Genomic DNA, 6,988 nt, shown 5'->3' on the forward strand with positions numbered 1-6,988 from the left:
TCCTGCTTGCTGAGAGCTGCGGGCTCCCTTCCCTTTAGTCATTTTAACTTAGGATTAAATTGTTTAAATGTAATATTACACAACTAATTAAATTACACAACTATTATAAATGATTTGGTGAGCGTGGTAGGGGGTGGGTGACCCACTGTACCCAAGTCTTGGGAGGAGCACTATAGACTCAGTCTTGCTGGGTTGCCGCCATCTTGGATCCCCCCAATGGAAACTTAAAAACAACTTCTTCACACAAATAATGGAATACATGTGGTGGAACTCTCTGCCACAAGGAGTTGTTGAAGTGAACATAACAGATGTATTCAAAAGGAAATGGGAAAGCATATGAAGAAAAATGGAGTAAATAATTAGTTACAGTGGTGTATTTAGATAAGAAAGATGAAAGGTATGAAAACAAAATACCACAGTTGCTGAAGGTCTGAAACAAAAACAAGAAGTACTGATGAAACTCAGCAGGTTTGGCAGCATCTGTAGAGAAAGCGAGGAACAGAATTAATATTTCAAGTACAATATGACTCTCCTTTGGACTGAAGAAGAGTCATAAGACGCGAAAAGCTAACTCTGTTTCTCTCACTGCAAATGCTGCTATTGATGAGATGATTTGAGTGGGACGTAAACACTAATGTGAGCTGGTCATACCCAATATTTTAATGGTCCATTTATCATGTAATTCAATGTAAAGCAATCTGGTAATGAGCAGGTCATTGTTTTGGGATATCGTAATCAATAACATTGTCACCTTTGGGCTTTCCTTCCCTGTCTAAATACCTTTTGAGCATATTCACATGATACACTCTGTGGGATTTCTTTCTGTCTGGAGTTCTTATTAAATAGTTCACCTCACTCAATTTATTTTTGACTTAATAAGGCCGACTAAACCTTGCTTTTAAAGGTTCACCTATCACTGGAAGCAATACCTTATCCCCGATAGCAAAATTGAGAGTTTTTGATTTCTTGTCTGCTTCCCATTTCATTGTATGCTGTGATTCTATTAAATGCTGTCTAGGCAGCTCCCCCGCTCTATTTAATCATTCCATAAAATTTGACACATATCAATTTGACTTAATAATTTCTCCTAAATCAATTTCAATGGTCCTCTCACTTCATGTCCAAAAACGAATTTAAATGGACTGAATTTAGTTGATTCATTTGGTGCAACTCTGATGGCAAAAAGTACAAATGGAATTCCCTTATCCCAATCACTCGGATAGTCTTGACTATAAGCCCTCAACATGATCTTTAATGTCTGATGCCACATTCCTAGCACTTCCTGCGACTCTGGATAGTACCCAGTAGATTTGAATTGTTTTATTCCTAAGCTATCCAAACTTCCTTGAATAATTTTGATGTGAAGTTTGACCATTGATCTGATTGTATCTCTGTGGGTAGTCTGTATCTAGTGAAACATTTGAATAATTCCTCTAGAATCCTTTTAGCTGTGATATTGCATAATGGAATGGCCTCTGAAAATCTAGTGGACATACCCATATTGTAAACAAATACTGATTCCTACTTTTTGTTTTAGGCAGGGGTCCTACACAATCAATTAAGACTCTTGTAAAGGGTTCCTGAAATGCAGGAATAGGTATTAAAGGTGTGAGTTTTATTACTGCCTGTAGTTTTCCAATTACCTGACATGTATGGCATGTTTGGCAAAACTCACCTGCATCCCTGCGCAGTCCAGTCCAGTAAAAATGTTTTTGTATTTTAGCTTGAGTTTTTCTCTCTCCTAACTGACCCCCTCGTGGTAGCTCGTATGCCATTCGCAACATCTCCTTTCTATAACCCATTGGCAATGCAACTTGAGGCCCATTTCTCATCTGCCTGATTATATGATGATCTCCATTTCCTCACTAAGTCATAATTTTTAAGATAACATTCAGGGATAAAATTGGGATCTTTTTCTGTGTATGTCTTCTGATATAGTTGCTTTAAATTTTCATCTTTCTGCTATAACTCAGTTAATTTCTCTGAGCTAAAGATGTCTGCTGTATCAGCTATCTGCTCCTGGCTTGTGTCAATTATTTGATCTGCTAATAATCTGCTTATCTGTTCTCTTTGATCTCTCCCATTTCAACTGGTGACTTTGTGACCTCGTTACCACACAGTCAGGATGCATCCTGCAATAGTTCAGTTGCCTAAGTTTCCATTGGCTTTTCAACCACAGTAGGCACCACTCCTACCTGTGAACTAGCTATATCATTAGCAAGGACAAATTATATTCCTGGAGCTGAGAATTTGTCAAGTCCTCCTACCATGACTTTTCCACTCTTCACTGAACACTCTAACCTCACTTTACATAATTGAGCACTTCTTGTCTGACCACGAATTCCCATTACTAGCACCTTTTCTGGCTATAGTCCTTTAGAGGTACATATCTCCTCATCTTTCAGCAGCTAGGGTTGGGAGGATCCTGTCTCTCTTAATACTCTAACCTTTTTGCCTGCTGCTCATGGCCTATGCAAGTAAACTTCACAGGTATATGGTTGAAGAAGATCTGGCACTTTCTCCTTAACCAATCTCCGATCAGCTTGTACATTTTGGTGCAGCTTTCTAGCCCCCACTGTGCTTTCCATTACCACTCCAACAAAATTCACCGGATTATCCTGTTTTCCTACATCTGGCTTCCTGGTGCTTTTGCTAACCCACCAACACTGTGATTTCATGTCACCTACTTTACTGCAATGAAAACACCAGAGTTTTTTTTAACTTCTCTTTCCTGTTCAAGGCTTTCCTCTTTACCCTGTGGTCAGTTATCCTTATGATCTTCACCAAGATCTACCTTTCTCTTTCTATGCGAGGATTTCTCTTTTCCCCAATTTCTATCCCTCACAGATTGAAATTGATTTTGGAAGCCAAACTTTGATTTATGGACCATCTCATAATCACCAGCCATTTTAGCTGCTAATCTTGCCATTCCAACTCCTCCACATGAGTTCTCACTACTTCAGAAAGTGAATCTTTGAACTACTGTCTAAGTGTTAAACGCTGAAGTCTTTCTCCTTTTCCTATCTCTGCTTTTCTTTTTCTCTCTCTCGCTTTCTTTTTGTTCTGCTGAAGTGATTTGTTCTTTTTCTCTTTCCTCTGCTTTTAATCATAATTTCTTGTCTTTTGCCTCTATCTCAAGCTGCTTCATTTTCAATTGAATTTTAGCCATCTCTAAAGATTCTGATGGTATTACCAGCAAATTTAAATGCTGAGCTATTGCTGTAATTATCTCTCCTTTCCTCCTGGAGGGAGGCAGCTCCAACTCCAGTTTGTCTGCTAATTCCAGCAGCTTGGCCTTAATCACCTTTCAGTAAACCCCCAAAACCACCTCTCAACCCCCAGAAAACTCTGGGCGCCTGAAAGAGCCATTGCTATCCCAAGCACTGTTTAAACCAACTGAATTCAATACCCTGAACAAAAGACCCTAACACCTACCACTTGCTGCCTTCCAGTCCAACAAAACTAATCTCAAATTGGAACTATAGAACAAATCCTGCAAAGCGCCCCCAATTTGTTATGGACCAAGCCAGACCCTCTCAAAGCATTTCAAGAATTTGGCCCAGACTCTAACTTTGCTTGTTACTCTGAGCAGATGTGAAGTGGTTATTTCAAGAGAGATGCTACTGGGCAAACAATTTAGTTTTAAACAAAACAGAATTTATTTACCAGATTACCAAATGAAACACAAACAAAAGAAAACAGAATACCGAATAACTTAACCTAACCAAAAACCCAACAGATCATCCCAACTTAATCATCTGTTCCCAATACTTGCAACAATCCCCATAAACACCCCTTGGCACAAAAGGTAAAATCAAATACAGGGTCTGACAGGGGAGATGTCAGAGAGAGAGGAGGATCAGCATGGACCTGCTTCTCTGGGTCCAGTAGCTTTTACAACTACCTGACTGCTGTCAGTGAATAGCCAGACTGTGAAAAAACCAAATCAAACTAAAGGAAAGCTGAGCTGGGAGAACTGGCCACTCCCCTTTTAATGTACAAGTGTTTTTTTAAAGCTAAAAACCTTTTGCCTGAGGCAATATCTGTTAGTTGTAATCAAATTGGCCCCAACACCCATCCAAGCCCAGATATTTTTGAACTGTGTTTTTACAACCTCCTGAAAAAGAACCAAAGAAAATGTAACTTTGTTAAAGGAGCAGCATTGTCACACCATGTTCTTCTAGATAAAAGTAGTTGTGGATTTGGAAAATGCTGCCTGAGGATCTTTGGTAAATTTGTACAGTGCATCTTGTAGATAGTATATATTGCTGTTACTGAAAGTAAGTGGTGAGGGAAGGGATGCTTGCGAAGGTAGTACCAATTAAGCGGGCAACTTTGTCTTTGATGATTTCAAACTTCTTGAATGTTGGAACTTCACCCATCCAGGGAAGTGAGGAGAATTCCATCACACTGCTAACTTGTGCCTTTTAGATGGCGGATGGTTTTGGGGAGTCAGGACTTGAATTACCCACTGCAGCATTCTGAACATTTGATTGACTCTTGTACCCACTATGTTTATGTGGTAAGTCCACTTGAGTTTTTGGTCAATGGTAATCTAAAGGCTTGCTAAAATGCGAGAATTCAGTGATCGTAATACCATTGAATGCTAAGGGGCAGTGATTAGATTGTCTGTTATTGGAGATGGTCGTAGCTTGGCATTTGTGTGGCATAATTGTTACTTGCCATTTGTCAGCCCAAGCCTGGATATTGTCCAGATCTTGTTACATTTGACCATGAATTCCCTCAGTATCTGAGCAGTCATGATGGGGTGCTGAATATTGTACAATCATCTTCTGACATATGAAAGAAAGGTCATTGATGAAGCAATTAAAGATGGTTGCGTCTAAGACACTATCCTGAGAACTCCTGCAGAGATGTCCTGGAGCTGAAATGTCTGATGTCCAATAAGCACAACCATCTTCCTATGTGCCAGGTATGACTCTAACCAGTGGATAGTATAATCCATAATGCCTTTCAATTCCAGTTTTGCTAGGGCTCCTTGGTGCTACACTCAGTTGAATGCAACCTCAATGTCAAGGGTTGTCACTCTTACCCCACCTCTGGAATTCAGCTCTTTTGTCCATGTTTGAACCAAGACTATAATGAGGATGGGAGCAGAGTGGCCCTGGCAGAACCCAAACTGGTTGAAACTTTATTGCGGGAACAGCACAGCAGGTCAGGCAGCATCCAGGGAACAGGAGATTTGACGTTTCGGGCACAGGCCCTTCTTCAGGAAAAAATCTTCGGCCTGTGCCCGAAACATCGAATCTCCTGTTCCCTGGATGCTGCCTGACCTGCTGTGCTGTTCCAGCAATAAAGTTTCAACTTTGATCTCCAGCATCTGCAGACCTCACTTTCTCCTCGAAGAACCCAAACTGGGCATCACTGAGCAGGTTATTGCTGACCAAGCAATAGCACTATTGATGACACCTTCCATCACTGATCGAGAGTAGATTGATGAGACATAATTAATTAGGTTGGATTTATCCTGCTTTTTGTTTACAGGATACACTTGGACAATTTTCCACATTGTCGGGTAGGTGCCAATGTTGTATCTGTACTGGAAGAGCTTGGCTACTGGTGTGTGGAGTTCTGGAGCACAAGTTCTATTGTTGGAATGTTGTTAGGGCCCATTGCCTTTGCAGAATCCAATGCCCCCAACTATTTCTTGATATCATGTGGAGTGAATAAACTTAGTTGAAGACTGGTATCTATAATGTTGAGGACCAAGATGGATTCCCCACTTGGCATTTCTGGATGAAGATTGGTGCGAATGCTTCAGTCTTATTTTTTTCTCTTGTGGGTTGGGCTCTTCCATCATTGACGATGGGAATATTTGTGAAGCCTCCTCTCCAGTGAATTGTTCAATTGCCCATCACCATTTATGACTGAACATGGCAGGACTGCAGAGCTTAAATCTGATCCATTGGTTGTGGGATTGGTTAGCTCTGTCCCTCACTTGCTGCTTATGCTGCTTGGCATGCAGATAGTCCTGCTTGGTTGCCTCACCTGGTTTTCTGCTCATTTTTAAATATGCCTGGGGCAGCTCCCAGCATTCCCTCCTGCACTCGCTATTGAACCATGGTTGATTGCCTGGTTTGATGATAATGGTTGAGTGGGGGATATGCTGGGCCATGAGTTTGCAGATTGTGCTGGATGACAATTCTGCTATTGTTGATGGCCCACAGCACCTCATGGATGCCCAGTCTTGAGTTGCTAGATGTGTTCAAATTCTGCCCCAATTAGCACAGGGATAGTGCCACACAACATGATGATTTCACTTTCTTGAACCACCATAGTCCATGGGATGTAAAGATACCCACAGTGCTGTGAGAAAGGGCATTCCAAATTTGAAACCAATGGATGTGATTTTATGGGTCCGAGGAGAGTAGGAATCATGGTAGATAGCGGACATAATAAGCAAGTGCTGAAATTTCACTTTCTTCATAGCTGGTTCAAATTTAGAGATGAATTCATGTTTATGTCAAGTCCATCCTCACATTAACCCATGGCAGGTACTTGTAATACATTTGTAATGCATTTGTAATTTATGATCATGAAAATCTATTTTTTTGTTGCATCTAATGTTCATGATAAAACCAGCATTGCAAGTAAATCTTGAAACACCTGATTCATGTTTACTTAAAGATGGTGTGCAACAATTGGCTCTCTATACAAGGGAGGAGAGAGGAGAAGGGCTGAAAATGTGTTGCTGAAAAAGCGCAGCAGGTCAGGCAGCATCCAAGGAGCAGGTGAATCGACGTTTCGGGTATGAGCCCTTCTTCATGAATGAGGAAAGTGTGTCCAGCAGGCTAAGATAAAAGGTAGGGAGGAGGGACTTGGGGGAGGGACGTTGGAAATGCAATAGGTGGAAGGAGGTCAAGGTGAGGGTGATAGGCCGGAGTGGGGTGGGGGCGGAGAGGTCAGGAAGAAGATTGCAGGTTAGGAAGGCGGTGCTGAGTTCGAGGGATTTGACTGAGACAAGGTG

Source organism: Chiloscyllium plagiosum, chromosome 9, assembly GCF_004010195.1.
Source record: "Chiloscyllium plagiosum isolate BGI_BamShark_2017 chromosome 9, ASM401019v2, whole genome shotgun sequence".
Lineage (NCBI taxonomy): Eukaryota > Metazoa > Chordata > Chondrichthyes > Orectolobiformes > Hemiscylliidae > Chiloscyllium > Chiloscyllium plagiosum.